Below are 17,275 nucleotides of genomic sequence, written 5' to 3' on the forward strand. Positions count from 1 at the left end.
GATGGGGCTATTTAAAATATTCATACTTTATATAAAGCCCAGGATAAATAATGCTGTAACCATCTACCCTAGCTATCACGCTATAGTTAAATTCTAATAATCAGTGAAGACAACCTGAGGAACCTGTCTAATGTGCATGAATAAGGAATTTTGTTTGCCATTTTGTTAAATATGAATCAATAACCTTTACAAATAAATGCAAAACACTTAGAATAAAAATCATAATTGCATATAATGAAGTCAATCTGACAATCAACCGGAAAAGAGATATTAGCATTATAGCAGACAATTCAGTGATAAAGCTAAGTCAGCCAGTGTGCAAAATAACTTTGACTTCATGTATGCAATTTGTGCTTTATTTGGAAAATGATATACAAGTATGATCACGTCAGGATATGGGTACTATCTAAACTGGCTAACACAATGTGTACATGTGGAACAATACCATTCTATGGAGCTTCACTCCTGGTGTTACCAATTGATCCACTTTCCTACCATTCATATGTACAGCATCATTCTCACAAGAAGCCTCCATTAATACAGTTGTATTTACAGAAGTCTCAATTGCATAGGATTTTAATTGTGTGAAAACCATTACTCTGAAATGTGTAAAGTTTTTTGCCATATATCATAAGACATGTAGTTAATGTGTGGAAGCAACTTGTTTAAATTGCTTTTTAAAAGATTCTACTAAACACCAGATGCTTGAGAAGCTGGAAGCACCAAAAATCTCTTTCTATATTTTTTTCAGGGCAACAATCTGTTGATTTCCAGAAAAAAGAACATTGTATGAAATTTGAGTCCCGAGTCTCCACATCAGGAATTAAGCTATAATCTTGATACAAGTAGTGTATATAATATCTCATTTTTGTACTGATGTAGAATGTTCAAATTCTAATTGTCTCCAGATTTTTTGTTCTTGCAATGTGAAGAAAAACACTACAGATAGTCTTCAACTTACAACAGTTCATTTAGTGGCAGTTCAAAGGCACTGAAAAAAATGACTTATGACCATTTTTCACACTTACAACCATTGCAGCATCTTCATGGTCACATAATCAATATTCAGATGCTAGGCAACTGACTCATATTTATGACTGCTGCAGTGGCCTGGGGCCATGTGATCACCTTTTGTGATATTATGACAAGCAAAGTCAATGGGGAAGCCAGATTTACTTAACAACCATGTTACTAATTTAACAACTGCAGTAATTCACTTAACTGTGGCAAGAAAGATTGTAAAATGAGACAAAATTCACTTAACAACTGTCTCATCTAGCAAGAGAAATTTTGGGCTCAATTATGGTCGTAAGTCAAGGACTACCTGTAGTTCCATAAATCTATATCATATACTTTCAATAACTTCAGTGTTACCTATTCAGATTATTATAAGTGATGTTTTTAAAAAAACACATTTCTTAGAATGAGGCTGTTCTTCCTAACAGTCTCCTAGAATTTTAATTGAATTTACTTCTAAGGAAGCAAACATTAGGTTGCAGGTACGGCTTATTTCCAGAAAAGCATGTTTCTCTCTAGACCAGTGATGGCGAACCTTTTAGGCATTGAGTGGCCAAACTGCATGCATGCCCAAACTGAAAGATGTGCATGAATGCGCACATGCATGAACATGCGCATGTACAGACATGCACCAAGATGCACGCATGCGCAGCAGAGACCCAAAGACCAGCTGGCCAGCAGGAGGTGGGGCATCCCAACACCAGCAGCGCGGCAAGACGTTAGATCTTTTTCTTTCGTGAGCTTGTTTTGTCGTTTGCAGGGAAACAGAAGCTCGTGAAAGAAACGCCATGGAGATCTGACCTGGAGTCACAGCACGTGTGCCAGTAGAGAGGGCTCTGCATGCCACCTCCGGCACACGTGCCATAGGTTCGCCATTACGGCTCTAGACTATCTCATTACAGGAGGTACTCGACTTACAGATGTATAAGAATATGTCTATTATGGTTCTAAATAATGGTTATTAAGGGAGGCACCCATGTGATTGCTTAATTATCACAATCTATACTTTCCCCATTGTGGTTAAGAGACATTGCAGGTCGTTAAGCAGAGCACGGAGTGTCTCTGGGTGAGGAAGGCCTTGGGAGCCCTGGGGCAGAAAATCTAAGGAAAAGGTAAGTGACCAAGCCATGATGGGTGATAGGGAGGAGGGTATGGAACCCAGCAGGGTGGAAAGCAGACCCAAGGCCTGGAGGGACCCAGTGGAGCAGGAGCAGGGTTGCTGTGTCCCTGCGGTCAGTCATAATGGTGGGAAGCAGGGGTGATATTCACTTACCTTCGCTACCGGTTCACAAATGTGAGTGTGTTTGCCTCCTCCACGCATGCACAGAGGGTCAAAAACGGGACATGATGACATCCGGGCGGGTGGATGGAGCCTTCTGCTGCCGGTACTACCAGATCGCACAATCTGGATAGAGCTGGCTGAATCTCACCATTGGTGGGCAGATTGCCAAATGTTCAGATTTTGTTTTGTGATTACAGGGGTGCTACAGCAGGAGTAACTTTGGACAGGGGTTGTAAATCATTTTCCTCAACACCATTATAATTAACAATGGTCATTGATGAACTGTTGTAAGTCAAGAACTACCTATATACAATATATTTAATAAAACAGTGTAGTCTAATGCAGCAGTCCCCCACCTTTCCAGCTTGGCATCCTGGAGGGGAGGGAGACAGGATGTTTTGTGTGAGTGGCAGGCGCGCACAAGCGCGCGCAGCTCCATGTACACAAACAGTGGGTGCACGTACATGCTCAAACAAATGGAGCTGTGTGCATGAGTATTGAGTGCCTGCCACTTGTGCAAGTGGAGCTATGCATGCACAAACATGCTAACCTACCAGTTGTGCAGTCCAGTTCTGAACAGTGGACCATGGCCCAGGGGTTGGGGACATCTTGTTTAATGAAAAGCACAACTTTTTTTTCACTTTCAAGAACTTCTAAAAACTATATCTGAATCTCTTCAATTGCAATTTTATTTCTCTGTGAGAAATTGATTTTATTCACAATCACTGGAGCTGTGCCCTATTTAAACATCTGTTTCTTTTGAAATAAATGTAGATAGGTACTGCTTTGCTGAAATGCTGCAGTCTGATGGTTTCTTATTGGTGCAGTTAAACCCACAGTATAACTACAGGTATAACTGCACCAGTGAAATATATATATAAAACCAGTAAACCAGTCTTACACACTTTAGCTAACACAGAATCTTTGTGATAGCTATATAACTTCAAAATAACAAAATATTTTCAAATGACAAGGTTATAACTACAAAAATCATGGTATTGATACTAAATCAACATATTAGACTTGAACAGAAGCTTCTAACTTTATTTCAAAGAAATGTGTTTTATGATCTAATGCTGCATGTAAAATGCTAGCCCCTTCTCTATCTTTGATGGAGAAGAGATTCTGTACCATCCTGGAAAACATTTACTCAAAAGCCAGTCATTTTGTATTCACTCATGTTTGTTCAAACAGTTCTGCATAGGATGATAGTCTTAGCTGGGCAATTAGACACAAAGAGTGCAATCCTGTGCAGTTTGTTGAGAGGAAATATCATTATAGCATAGGAGCTAATTTTCATAATATGTTTCAGTAGAAACATTTGCAAGCAGAGGCTTCTAATACAGAGAGTGGACTCTCTTGCAGGAGATTACTTTGCATGACTTTTAAACAGGTGCAAGAAACAGTTTAGGAGAAAATGAGTTTCTTTCTCTGAGTTTTTCTGGCCACTATTAAATTAGATAAATTTAAAATGTGCAGAAGGCTTTCTTCTGAGGAAATGTGGTATGGTGCAAAACCATAACCCTCCCCAAATGGTCTTCTAACTTTACTCAATTCTCTATACTAGTTTCCAGGACTGCTGATGCTGCCAGAATCTGTGTTTTTCTTTTTTTAATTCCCTTATTAAATTAAAGCCCAGCATTTATCTTCTGGAAACCAGAACATTTTAGCATTTCTTTTCAATTAATACAGAGTCACACACACTGGACAGTGATTATGGAATCACTATAGATTTCTAGTCTTTGTAGAGTTGTGCAAGATAATGTTCAAGGCAATGGGAGAGTCACCCACCACCTCCAAGTTTTATAGTTCTGAAAACTGAAGACCAGCAGATTGAGTTAACGAGTCTTTTAACATTTGTACCTCAATATTAAATCTAGTTTAATTTAGCTTGCAGTATTTAATTTTAGCAGATTTCCCTCTTTTTGGCATGCAAATCAATATGGCAATTACTATCTAAAAGCTTACCAAGCCCCAGGTCAATGTAAATTGATCATTGTCCATCTTCTACAAAATAATATCAGGAGCTTGTGGTGCACAGTAAAATTATGCTCAAAGCTGTCTTGCATATCACAAAATTATATTTCATGCTGTTGAAGGATCATCTTCTTTGCAACCTTTTCCTAGCACATTGCATCACATTGGATATAATGGACAAAACGTTATGTATTTATTTTGGTATACTGTAAGCATACAGATCAAGAAATAAAATATTATCCTTGTACCCTGCCATTCAATACTTTATACATTTAAGGCAAAAAATGTTCTATATAAGTTTCTCTGTGATTATAATTTTATAATTTTTTTTAAAGGAAGGAAAGTTAAACAAAATGCTTTGGGTACCAAGCTAATACATGCAGGGGAGGGGACTTCTTCAAGACAATGTAATTTTCAGAGTGCGGAGGGAATGCCATCTACAAACTGGTGGCCTCTTTTCTTTCTGCTGGTAAATCAGCTCATCCATTAAGACAGGCACTGAACATGCCAGAGGAACCCGTGTGAAACATTTATTAACTTCTGCCTAGAAAGATCCCTTCCATAGCTTGCTAAAGGTTCAGGACTAAAACCTTGTTTGGTGGAAGGACAGGAGGATTAAATTAAGTCAGCACTGAGGAAATCCCCCCCCCCATCTGCAAATGAGGCCTCTGCTCCATACTCCAAGATAGAGAGGATCCTTGCATCCGATCCCCCCAGTCAGCCATTGATACAGCAAAAGGATGTTAATCAGGCTCTCAGGAAGGAATCTGCTTGATCTATTTTAAGTGGTTAGATTGCTGAAGCGGGTGGGTTGGGAAGAAAAATGCCCATTCTTTTTTCCTTTCCCTATGCACATCAAGTACTGAAGGTGAATGTGCGCACTGCTATTGTGTAGCCTGTCTGGAAAGAAAGACAGAAGGTGAAGTGGCTTAGGCTGGAGATACATAGCTGCGGTATAAGTTAAATTAGAGTAGCAGTTCCTGCAGGATTGCTGTGCATAAAACTAATCCAGAAAATCCCCACAACCTAGCATCTAAAATGAAGAAATTAATGACCAACTAGGTCCCATCTTCCTTAGGAACAGTGTAGGTGGTCTTGGGCAAACTGCTTAACACAATCAATTCTCACAGAATTTTTTAAAATGTTCCTGAAATCAGCTCTTAACAAAGAGGGTCCTTTTTTGAGTGCATAACCCTATAGGGCACACTCACACTGGATTTATACATTGGACTAAATTGGAGTATTTGCTCAGACTGAAGAAGCTACTTAGATAACCAGCTAAATGTTTTGAATCAATAAGAGATGTTTGAACCAACAAGAAGTCCAGTTGCCATGACTCAACTTTCAGACAACTCTACCTGGATAACTGAGAATCTTCATCAACATATTGGACTAAAATTAATCATGCCATGCTTTCAGAAATAAACACAATTGACTGGCATTCCATAATTTTAAGATACAACACCCAGTCGGATACTAAAAGCAGCTTGCATAAGTGAATCCCTAGAAACAATCCACAAGTCATCTGTAAGTAAGCTTCATTAAACTCAGTGATATTATGATCATGTTCACACAGTATGTTAAGCTATAAAATAGTAGCTTGGTGTGTTATAGCAACTCAGTTACTGGATTTGTAAACCATGGTTTATGACTAGCATTGCAACCAACCCAGCCAGTTGTAATTTATTCAATAAACCAAGGTTAAGCATGGCTTAGCAGCAGCATGAGCTCAATCTATAGGCTCAAATTATAAAGCCCAGAGTGCCTCCCCCCAAAAAATCAGCTGAAATGTGTGTTAATGTCCTATCAATCTTGCCACTGTTGCAATGTAAAGGAAGGAACTCCATCAAAGGAATAAATTTATGGTCTTTCCTTCCTTTTATACCAGTTAATAAACCTGAGTACAACTTAAAAGCTTAGAAACCCTGGCCAGAACAGAAAGAATCAATGAATGTTTGGTTAGATGACATAATGCACCACTTGTGTGTGGGGGGGGGGGGGAGTTCCTGTGTTTTTTACTTCATACCCACACCCTTTTACTTCAGCACTGAGGTGTGCGCTTTAGAACTGATAAGCAATCTTACAAGACAAATTCATTTAGTTGTCACCTTCATACTCCACCCTTCCTCTAAGCTCAGGCAGAGCATAACACTGTTCTAATTTGTCCTCTTTGCAGACAACTTTCCTGAAGTAGGTTAGAACACCCTTTTCCAAACTACTTGTGCTGGACTGAGAGATTAATTCTCTGTGAGAATAATTCAACCAGAAATTCTGAAAGAGGAGAATCAATTATCTTGTTTCACATATATTTGTAGAAGAATTTGTTCTGTTTGATTTTAATGACTGACACAAAAACATAGAAATTGATAGGTACTATCTCTCAAATAATAGTATTAAAATGGTTTTTGTCCACTTTTCTGAAATAGATAATCCCTTCAAAAATTATGAGTTCTAATTCTTCCATAGAAATGAAGGGCCAGTCATACTCTGCCAACCTAAGGGATGATGTTGTGAGGAAAATAGGAAGAGGAAGAAGTATTATGTTTGCCACTTTGAGTTATTCATAAAAAATTAATAAAGGTGCAATTAAAAATCTTTTAAAAATCACCCCTGCATCATAATGGTCAGGGTTTCTTTTCAACCCTTCTGCTTTGGAATAGGAAGAGGGAATAGGGCCTAGGAAGCCTGCAGTAATGTCAACAGTGCAGGGGTGAAATCCAGCAGGTTCTAAGAGGTTCTGGAGAACCGATAGCGGAAATTTTGAGTAGTTCAGAGAACCAACAAATACCACCTCTGGCTGGCCCCAGAATGGGGTGGGAATGGAAATTTTGCAATAGCCTTCCCCCAGCAGGGGAGAGAATGGAGATTTTGCAGTATCCTTCCCCTGGAGTGGGGTGAGAATGGAATGCAATATCCTTCCCCTGCCATGCCCACCAAGCCCACAGAACCAGTAGGGAAAAATTTTGGATTTCACCCCTGCAACAGTGGGTTTTACATCAGAAGCAGAAAGGAATGGGGGCAGGGAAGAGCTATTTTAAGCACAATAAAGTCACTGAATGCTGGTAGTTAGCAAGAGTCTGCTTAAGTGGCCACATTTCTCTAGAGTCAAAGGCATGTCAAGCGCTATACAAATGCAAAGAACCATGATTGAAGGAAAGGGACCAATCGAACAGCCCGAAGTAGCAGGGAGCTAACAGAACACAACTTCCAGATGCTCCCAACTCCTGAAATCGGTGGTACTCATGGCAGTCGTTGCCATTTAAGATGAGGCACCCATAACTTTGGATGGCTGCCCCCCAAATGCTAGTTTTTATTCCCGCGCCTCAGAGCTAGAAGAATCTTCCTTGACGTCTCTGCATCGACACCCATTAATTTCCATAAGGGCGCTTAACCTCGGCTTCAGTGCGAGTTTGGGGAATGAAGACACAGGCCTGAGGTTCCATTAATTGATCGGATTCTTTCTCGTGCATCCGCCACTCCCGCCTTTCTCATAGGTGCATATATTTAGCTAGCAGACACCCAGAGGATTTTGAAAAGACTCCCGAGTTCCCTCCTCCCACCTCCCTGCAGCAAACACGTTCAAGAACTGTTTGCAGCAGGGGAGCAACCGAGACTCTCATCTGTTTGGTTGATTACAGCCGTAAAACAGAAGACGTGTAATTTCAGTTCTCGCTCCAGATCTTGGGCTTGATTTCCAGGGCCCACTTATTCGGGGGAGGGGGAAGAGGCGCTGTAAGCTTTATTTGTCCTCGTCCCTATTAGCTATGCAGCCAATCTATCATTTCCGGCGGTGCTTCCATCTAATTACCGATGTATTTAGATGTGACGTGCAAAGAACTGCCGAGCTGCCTGCTTGGCTCTGCGTGGACTCCTCATCGGGAACCTTTCCAGAGAGGGCTGGAGCGCCGGGAGTCTGAGCTCCAGACAAAGAGAGAGAGAAAAAAAAGCTGATCCGCGCTGCAGGGCAAATCCAAAGCAAATCAGCTTTCCCTGGGGCTGAGAAAGGGTCTGCGACCCGAGGCAGGGCGGAGGGGGGGGGGACAGTTCATCGGAAAGGATGAGCGTTTGTATTCCTCCGAGAGTGGCTTGGCGTTCCTCGTTCTCCCTTCCTCGATCTCAGAAAATAAAGCATAAATCGAGGCGTGCTCGCAAAGTCAGAACCACTGTTTACCCTCTGAGTCTGCAGGCAAGTATAAAGCGCCTCAAGGCAGCGGAGGGTGAGTTTATGCCTGGGTTGGTCCGTTTGTATGAAACAAATATAAAGAAGCCAGCCAACCCAGCAGCAGTGTGAAACAAAGTCAGTCCTGACCGACGCGTTTCCCTACTTTCCAAACCCCACCCACCACCGCCGTTGAAGAAGGAAACTGGATTCTGCTCCGAAGGTTGTTTGCTGAGAGATCTTTGCCCGGAGAGCTCTCTGGCTGAGCTTTGTCCTTTTATGTCAGACACGCGCGCGCGCGCGCGCGCACGCACACGCATACATACACACACACACACACACACACTCTCCATCCTGGGGAAAAGCGATCTGTCGTTCTCCAGTTTGATGGTCCCTCCTCCACGTCTGGCTTGTCTAGTGCTCCTCGGTATTTGTCTGGCTGGGCACCACCAGGACATGGGGTTAAGCGAGCTCAGCGGAGTTCCCAAACAAGAGGAAACTTTTGGAAACGGAAGGCTCTGGCACTCGCCTTCCAAAGGAGGTGGGAAAATGATATTCACGAGGCATTTAGATAACAAGGGTGGGCAACTTAAGAGTTCACTCTGATCTGCCCTAAAAAAGCACACGATCATAGCCACTGACTAACCTGGTCTATTCCTTTAACGCACAAAAATCGAGTTAAGGCCTTGACCCGTGAAGGGTTAACACCACCATTCTCAATAATAATAACGTGCTGACCTTTTCCTCTTGGTCTCCCCCACACTCCCTTTTCAGGCTCCGGTTCTTTCGCTCGGAAGGAGCCTGAACGGCTGTCTAGACCGATCTATCATAGGCGGCCGAAACAATACCGGGGAAAAGCCTCTCTTTTTTCCCTCTCAATTGTTCTACCTCACCTTCGAGAAAGGGAGAAGGATAAAGAAATTGTCTGCCCTACTAGCCCCAAAGACTATTCAAAATGCTTAGAAAATGTCCACCTTCGTGCCAGACAAATGGGATATTGCCTGCTTTTTTTAACAGTCGCCAGAGACGTACCACTCCTTTCTGTTCCTATTCTGTAACCGAACGAAGGTTGGGCTCATTCAAATATAATAAATCAAATGAGTGGAGTGGGGGTAAGAATGGATTAGAATCTAGGCCTTCCAGGCATTCCCAAATTTAAGGGGCTTAGCCCACAGATTGTTTCTTGGGATCACCATCCCTATTTCGAAACAAGGTAGTTTGCACGATGTGAACTAGATGGCAAATTCTGCCATGGGTGGGGAACATACAGTGGCTTGCACCACTCTTTGTCAAGGATACTATGGAGAAACGCACAACTACTAATTCTGATAACTCTCCTGAGTTTAAGCCCAGCTCGAGTGAGTGGGGGAGGGAAAAGATTAACCCTCTTCTTTACAGCCCTCCTAAAATCAAGTAAGGGGTTTGTTCCCTTGTTCGCAGGAAAACAAACCGGCCACCATCCACGGAAACACATACATGACTTGTAAAAGTGGGTTGAAGGAGAGACCTAAGAATAAGCATAATTCTCCTGGTTCTCTGGAGCAGTTCCACTGCTTTACTATAATAAGGGAAATGGTTTGAAAATTGTTATCCCTATCTTGAGGGCATAGCACCAACAGGACAAGCCTGTTGGTGCGACTATAGTATTTCCAAAACAAAGTTGATATAGACAGCGAGCGAACAAATAGTGGTTAGAAATGGGACTTAACAGCATGAAAATAGGCGCATGAGGGAAAGAAGGACCCATTTGCCAAGGATGAAAGCCTAATGCAGCTGGTTTTGACCTGTAGGCTCTTTCCCCAATGCCCCAGAGAGAGGCTGTAAGGGCGTTTGGCGTCTTATCACGTAAGGGGGGGGGGAATGAAATCCCGCTTATCTTGGTCGGCAGATAGACTTCGAGGGGCCCAGCTCAGGGATCCCTTTGCCCTGGGCCTCCTTCACAAGGAGCCTCGAGCAGGCAAAAGTTCAGAAAACCTTGACAAAGCTGGACTCGGCACAGGTCGTCCTTCCATCAGCGTCCTTTTCAGAGAAAGGAAACACAAAGCCACAGGCTTCCTCGGAACAGACGGAAACCCCAGAGGGAGGATCGTTAGAATAATGCGGAAACAGGCTCCTGGGCGATCGCCATTAAAATAAAACGCAAATTTTGCCAAAATCCTTCTGCGGGGGTAAGACACTCCTCTCGACCCAGCCCTCTTTCCGGAGCCGCCGACGTACCTCGCTCTTGTGAGTTTGAGATATAGCCAGCATGCCAGCACGGAAGGTAAGCGAAGCGTCACAAGCGAAAGATCGCCCCCGAAGCAGCTGGGCGAGACAAAAAGGAGCTACGTGCTTCAGACACGGTGCTCTGGCATCCCTGGAGTCGATGGGGAAGCGGGGAGGGGGATTGCAAACAATCTTGCTGGCCCCTTTCTCTGCCCCGGGGACTACCAGACAACTTTTTAAGCTACCCGTAGCTATATGGAAGATGCGACGGACCAGCGAGATTCCCAGCTGTTATATTGGGCCCCACGCTCTTCACACACATTCTTTGAACCGGAATACTATCACTGGAATATCCCCTGCCCACCCCGCCAAATCGAGTCTCCAGTGGCCTCAAAAACCACCGGTGAAAAAACCAGTCACTGCCCCCACAGGCTTTCTCAAAGAGTCCCTAGGAAAACAAGCACACCCACTGAGATACAGAAGTCTTTTTCCTCAGCCACACGTCACTATTCAGTTCCCGGCACTCATCTTTTTTAGTCCGCTGCTCAGCGATCCATAAGGACGAACCAAAGAGCCTTTCCAGCAATACTTCCCGGGGCCCTGAGCTTCCTCGATCGAGCTCTGAGCGTTTTTCCCTTCCACCCACTTTCCCCGTTCCCCCTGGGAGCCGAAAAGTGGCGGCTGCCAGAGGTGGGGCTTTTACAGGCCTTTCCAAATCGGAGAGATAAAAGAGAATGAGACGCCGTAAGCTCTCCCTCCCTGCCCCCACTTTCCTGCTGGAGCAGACAGACCGCGAGCGGCAGCTTTTCTTTTCTCGTCTCTCCATCGCCCCCCCTCCCCACCACACAAACACTGCTTCACAGCCCAACTGCTACCAAACTTCTAGCCAGCCCGCACGACACAATCGTCCCCGGATTACCCCACCCGCAATTCTCAGCCAGGGAACATCTAGGCTGCGACCGCTGGATTTGCTAATCTCTCTGTCTTCTCTATTCCGCTTTCGTCCTGGGATTCCGGATTCTTTTAAGTTGAAATAAATTCTGGCAACAATCCCAGCCCTAGAAAGGCAGGCTTCAAGCAAGGCGCGCGCTGTCTTTTTATTTCTTTCTTTCTCATGCGCACCTTCACACGCATCCCAGCCACACCTGGTGTGGAAGGAAAAGAACGCCTAGCCTCGGTCTTACTTTAGCACAAGCCGAAAAGTCTAAGCGAGGAGACAGACAGATTGTTCGGACGAGTCAGGCTTGGGGTCCCTCAGGTGGCTGGCCCGCCGCGGCGCTTCCGCGAAACGCGAGGAGCATTTGATGCGAAGATCACTGACCTTAGTCTCCGCTCCAGAGACGCTGCCGGGGACACAGAGTCCAGCGCTGCTGTCGCCTGTCCCTTTTCGAGTGAGCCGCGTCCGTTTTCTAGGTGAGCGAGAAAAGTTTGACGACCTCGGAAGCGAGAGGCCGGAGTTGCCCCAGAGACTGACAAACTGACCCCGGCTCAACTAGCCAGAGGCAGGTGGGGCCGAGTGGGCGGAGAGAGGCCGAATGCCAGCGTTTCCCTCGGCTGAGTTCAACAGCCCGCCGGGCTCCCTCCGATTGCTCTTCGGCTCCGCTTTAGTAACGCCATGTTGCTGCTGTGGCTTCTCGGGACTGATCTTGGCGGCGCCTACAGGCTCCTTTCCCCCTCCCTTCGGGGAGCCCGTGTCCTGGCGGCGGCTGTGAGTGTGCGTGTGTGTGGTTGGGTTGGCTCTGGGGATTTAATCCACCGGGAAAGCCGTTCTTCCTCACCTTGCCGCTGGGAGAGCGGGCTCCGTCTGCTGCACGGTGCCCCCCCCCTCCCCGCACGGCCTCCTCCTCCTCCTCCTCCTCCCCGCCCCCTTCTCTCTCTCCTCCCCCCGCGGGTTTAGCACTCAGGGAGCCGCTTCCAGCAGAAGCAGAGGCAATGCCGCCGCCGTGTTCTCCCAGCGAATCTCTCTCCCCTCACTCACGAGTGCCTCGCTTTTTTCTTGTTCCAAGGCTCTTCGCTTTCTCTTCTTAATTGATTCCTCCTCCACTTTCCCTCCCACCGCTCTGTTTCCTGGCTTTTCGTTGTTTCTCTCTTGGCTGATCTGGTCTCAACAAGCCCCCCTTTCCACACGCCCTGCCTGCTTCTTCGCCTGAGGGCGTCCTGAGGAGACTCCGCTCCCCTTTTGACCAAGAGAGGTTGAAAAGGAAAGTCTCCCGCCCCCTTCCAGACTCCCTGCTCGGCTCGGCTCGCTACCCAGAAGGCCAGTGGAGAGCTGCAATTACCATAAAGCTCCTCTCCCTCCGCTTAGCCAAGCTGTCAAAGCCTCAGCAGCAGGCGCAGCCAGACACCAGCTCTAGACCGCCGCGCTCGCCGCCCGGGCTGCTTTGCCTTTTCGCCCCAACAGTGCAAGCCGCTTTTTGCCTCAGGATGCGTCCCCCGCCTTCTCACAGCACCTTTCTGTGCCGCTCGCAGCTGACCCTCGGCCTTCATGAAGGCGAGGAAAAAGTGCCCATGCCGCGGAAGTCATCCTTGTTCTCCTTGCTAAGGGAGCAGATGCCTCCTGCCATTCCCCCCCCCCCACTCCAGGTGAGACCATTCTCTGGCCGCCACGTTTTTCCTTCTGCTCTCACATCCCCGAGAGCCCCAGAAGGACTGTTTCTTTGTCTCCCCCTCCCCTCCCACGCGCTCTATTGTCACGCACAGTGTACCCCTTTCCCATATGCCCCCCTTGCACTTTCCATCTTCTTTGACCAGCGCGCTCCCCTCCCCCCACGGAAATGCCTCTCAGGGCCTCCTTTTTTTAAGAGTACGGCGTGTGCTCTGCCTTCCTTCCAACCTATACTTAAGTCTCCCTCAAACGAACCGTTTTCCATTATCTCGCTTCTCCAGAAGCATACAAACCGTCGTTCTCCTCGAGCGTCTCCCTCCTCCCGTGTTTTGTTAATCGGCTCTGCACCCACAGCTCTTCATTTGGCTCGTCTTCCCTATTCGCTATTTTTGTCCCATCGTGGGATGCTCTGCCTTTCCGCCCCCGCCCCGTTGCCCCGAGCCTTTCTGTTGTAATGAGAAACATTCGTTTTTCAGCAGCTACTTTCCGGAATAACAAACGGCTTCCCTTCGTTTGATTTCTGAAAGGCAATGCTCTGTAGTCAGAGACCGTAGTCTCTGAAATTTCCAAACACGTTTCTATGTGACTTGGAAATCGCGGGGAGCACTTCGCAGGCCGGCTTCCCTCAGTACAATTTGGATCGCTGGGAGGCTGGTCCTTTGGCGTATCGGCTGCGAGAGTGGTATTTTTGACTTAGTAGGTCAGCTGGTGGATGTCGGGTTTGCGACGCCCATCTTGACTGATACTCGCTTATTCGGTTCTTCCGCTCGCGACTAGTGGTTCTTTACTGCATTCAGCGGTGGCTGGAATTCACAAGACGCAATCTACAGGAAATAACTGTACCTCAAGAAGTGGGGGGTGCGCGCGCATTCCATGGCAATTTATCACAGGAGTAGGGTAGTACCGTGCCTCATTACAGAGATTTATCTATCGTGTCAACCAACCAGTGCTTGGCCGATACGTTAGCAGTGAAGACAGGCTTCATTTCATTACAGGCTTTATGTCGCGACAACTATGGCTGGATGATGAGATACATCTCTAGTGAAAAAAGGCACAAGTAGGAATTGTTAAGTATGTCAGCAGTCTATATGTATATGCTTTGGAACAAGCCGCACTGAGCATGATGGGTCTGGCTTTGTAAGAAACTTGAGCAGTAATTGTGCAGTCGTCTCTGATTCTTACTTCCGATCCTTGCTCGAAAAACTTCCAACTGTGTAAAAGAACTGTAGATCTAAACATGCTTTTCAGGAAGTCTGTTATATTCCGTTGGGACCTGCTTCTAATTGAACAGGTCTTGTTAATGACCATGAAAAGTAGCAAGTTCGGAAAGGGACCATAAAGCAGCCCGGTGAAAATGAATGAAATTTTATTATCATCCACTGGAGTGGTAATTATATCCCCACCCCCTTTCACCCCAGTCTTTAAAAGCGGGTATAAGCTGTTTACATCAAGACCAAAAAAAAAATAGAGAAAAGAAGATCCAATACACAGAACTCCAGAAAAACTATGATCTGCCTGTTTGTCATCAAGAAGTCCAGGAATCTGTGGGGAAAAAGAAAGCACGTTTAAACCTGAATCCTAGCTACATTTTCCTAGTCCAATATGTGGCTTACTCAATATGCCAGAACACTTCTGAAGTTCCCTTTTTTAATCATGCACATCTCTTATGTTTAAAGGAAAATAAATAGGAGTTCCTTTGAACAACTTTCTGGTCTGAAAACATTTTATATAGTTCCTGCTTTTGGCTTGCATCTTTATACCGTAGAAAAGAAGAAAGAGGTGGGCCTACCTCTTTTTTTTCCTCTCAAAGTAGGAGGGAAAATTACCTACGTTTGAAACCTGAAACCTTGGGTGTACACACAAGCTGTTCAGCTTTCTAAACAGCTGATAGAAACAACAAAAAGACACAGATTTCCTAAGCAGTCGAATAAATGCTCTTAAGGGGGAAGGGAACAAGTTTTAAATAAAATGTCTCTCCTGCATTGGAAATGCTTTGGAAAGGTTTTCCTCAGAAGGGCCTGAAAGGAGAACTTAAATCCGTTTGGGGGCGGATTCAGTCTTGTTTTCTGTTCATGAGTTTATAGGTCTGAAGACATTGCACTTATTCCACCTCCTCCCATAAGGAACACAAGGACTCAACCTATTATACTGTAATTCTGTTTATAAAACATACATTTTATAACTAATGTAGACATTAAAATTTATTGGCTGAACCCACATGAGATAGAGACAGCTGAAAACTGAGGATTGAACTAAGTAGAACTAAGATGTTTTACTTCACCTTCCTTTTCGGAGTTACCAGTCTTAACTGGTAAAGTTAATTATTTCCTTATTTAAACCCTTCAAGTGCTGTTTTTTCCCCCAAACTTTCTGAAGCATATTTTATCACTCATTATCTAGTGTTAAGGCTGTAGCCTTAAAAGAACTTGAGTTGTCAGAGGACTATGATCCGACCCTCTTAAAGATAAACTCCCCGGCAATCCTGGGGAGGCGTGCCACGCTCCTGGCTGAACCCAGATTGCCTGATTCCAATTACGCCCTTGCTTAACCGGGTTCTCTGGGGCTGCCTATGGAAGCTGCATTCTTCCATCATTCCATCATGGCACAGAGGCCCTTGCAGCTATGTTCTTAGTGGAAACCTCGACTAGTTGGTTTTCTGCCCCTCCTTTGCGTGCGTTGGGCTTTTCCCCTCCCCTCATTTTTTCTTCAGGATTTCCTGAGACTGCAAATCTCGGCATCCCCAACGGCCCAACCACGGCCTTGGTGTTTCGCTCCCTGTCTCTTTCCCCGTGGTGTTTGGTGAGCGGAATTCCCGCCGAGGGACATGCCGACGAAGGAACTGAAATCGCCATCGCCAGACCCCTCTCGCCTGTCCTCGGGGAGCTGACTTAGAGGTCAGGCCGCTGTGCTGCACTCGGGAAAGAAAAACTCGAGAGCGAGCTGGAGACAGCGGCGCTCCAGATGGTGTTTATCAAAAGCTAACGAGAACTTCACGCCCAGTCCTGGGTACGTGTCCTGCCTATCTCATGAATTAGTCTTGAAGACGCTGCTGCTGTTAATGGCTGGCCAAAAGGGGAATGGGATCTCGGTGCTCCTGGCTGCTTCCGCCTGGCTTCCCCTAGCTGCTCTGGCCAGGCAACGGATTCACTGAGCTCCTATTTCTTAACTCCACGTGGTTGTTCGCTCCCCTTTTTCCGGCTAACAATGCCTTCTGCCCAGAAAAGCAGGAGGTTGGTCTTTAGCAAGGCACATTATCAATCAAAAAGGCCTTGCGAGCTGGAGGCCCGGGGTCTGATCAACCTCCGCCCTCGATTCAGTCCTTTTCTCCTTCCTAAGGGTGTTGCTCAGATTAAATTCATTAGGGCTTTGCTCAGCTACGAATGCGGGGGGGGGGGACACCTACAAATAACGCAGTTCTGAGCTCTGAATGGCCCTCCTTGAGTGTGCCTTAAATCAAGCTGCTGCTATCGCTTCCTGGGAGCCTGGTTTAATGCGAATGTAGAAATCTGAATAGCAAAATAAGACCACCTTGGCTTGGCCTTATACAGCAGATATGATCAGTCTTGCACGCCTGATTTCACCATCAGGAAAATAAAAGACGTTGGAATTGCTGTTTATTTAACACACACACACACACCAAACCCTGGCTACAATAGATAGAATTTCTTATGTAGTAATCTAGAATTCCATTTATTTTCCCAACCACTGTCTCTTGATTTCTTATGATATGCCTTTGCTGCACAAAAGTAACCAAATTTTGTGTTAGCATTTTGTATTACAACTATAACACAGGGACATCTACCCAATGCAGAACCATATTTTAGCAGATATTGTGTTTTATTTTAGAAAGTCAAATGCTTGTACTGTAATTCTAAATGAAGTGACTTGGAAGCAGCTTCCTGGTTAATTAATGGTAGTTACTTCTGAGTAGACCCAATTAAGAATACTGTAGAAGGGATTAAAAACTCACTGGTTGCAATTCTACTGGATAATCAGTTGGCATCTACACTGGTATATACACAAAGCACTC

The 17,275-nt window shown here is 45.4% G+C and overlaps 1 protein-coding gene across 3 annotated transcripts in view; it reads right to left on the reverse strand.

The window, feature by feature from the left end:
- BCOR (BCL6 corepressor) overlaps positions 1 to 12,410 on the reverse strand; it is an 82,883-nt gene extending 70,473 nt beyond the window's left edge. For all 3 annotated transcript variants that reach the window (XM_070944218.1, XM_070944217.1, XM_070944216.1), the window contains exon 1: positions 11,962 to 12,410. The gene's annotated coding sequence lies outside the window, so the exon portion shown is untranslated. The remainder of the gene's footprint in view (positions 1 to 11,961) is intronic.
- Between the last annotated feature and the right edge of the window lie 4,865 nt (positions 12,411 to 17,275).

The sequence above is a fragment of the Pituophis catenifer genome, unplaced genomic scaffold, assembly GCF_029215685.1.
Source record: "Pituophis catenifer annectens isolate HBS135680 unplaced genomic scaffold, rPitCat1.0.hap2 SCAF_4, whole genome shotgun sequence".
In the NCBI taxonomy this organism is placed as follows: Eukaryota; Metazoa; Chordata; class Lepidosauria; order Squamata; family Colubridae; genus Pituophis; species Pituophis catenifer.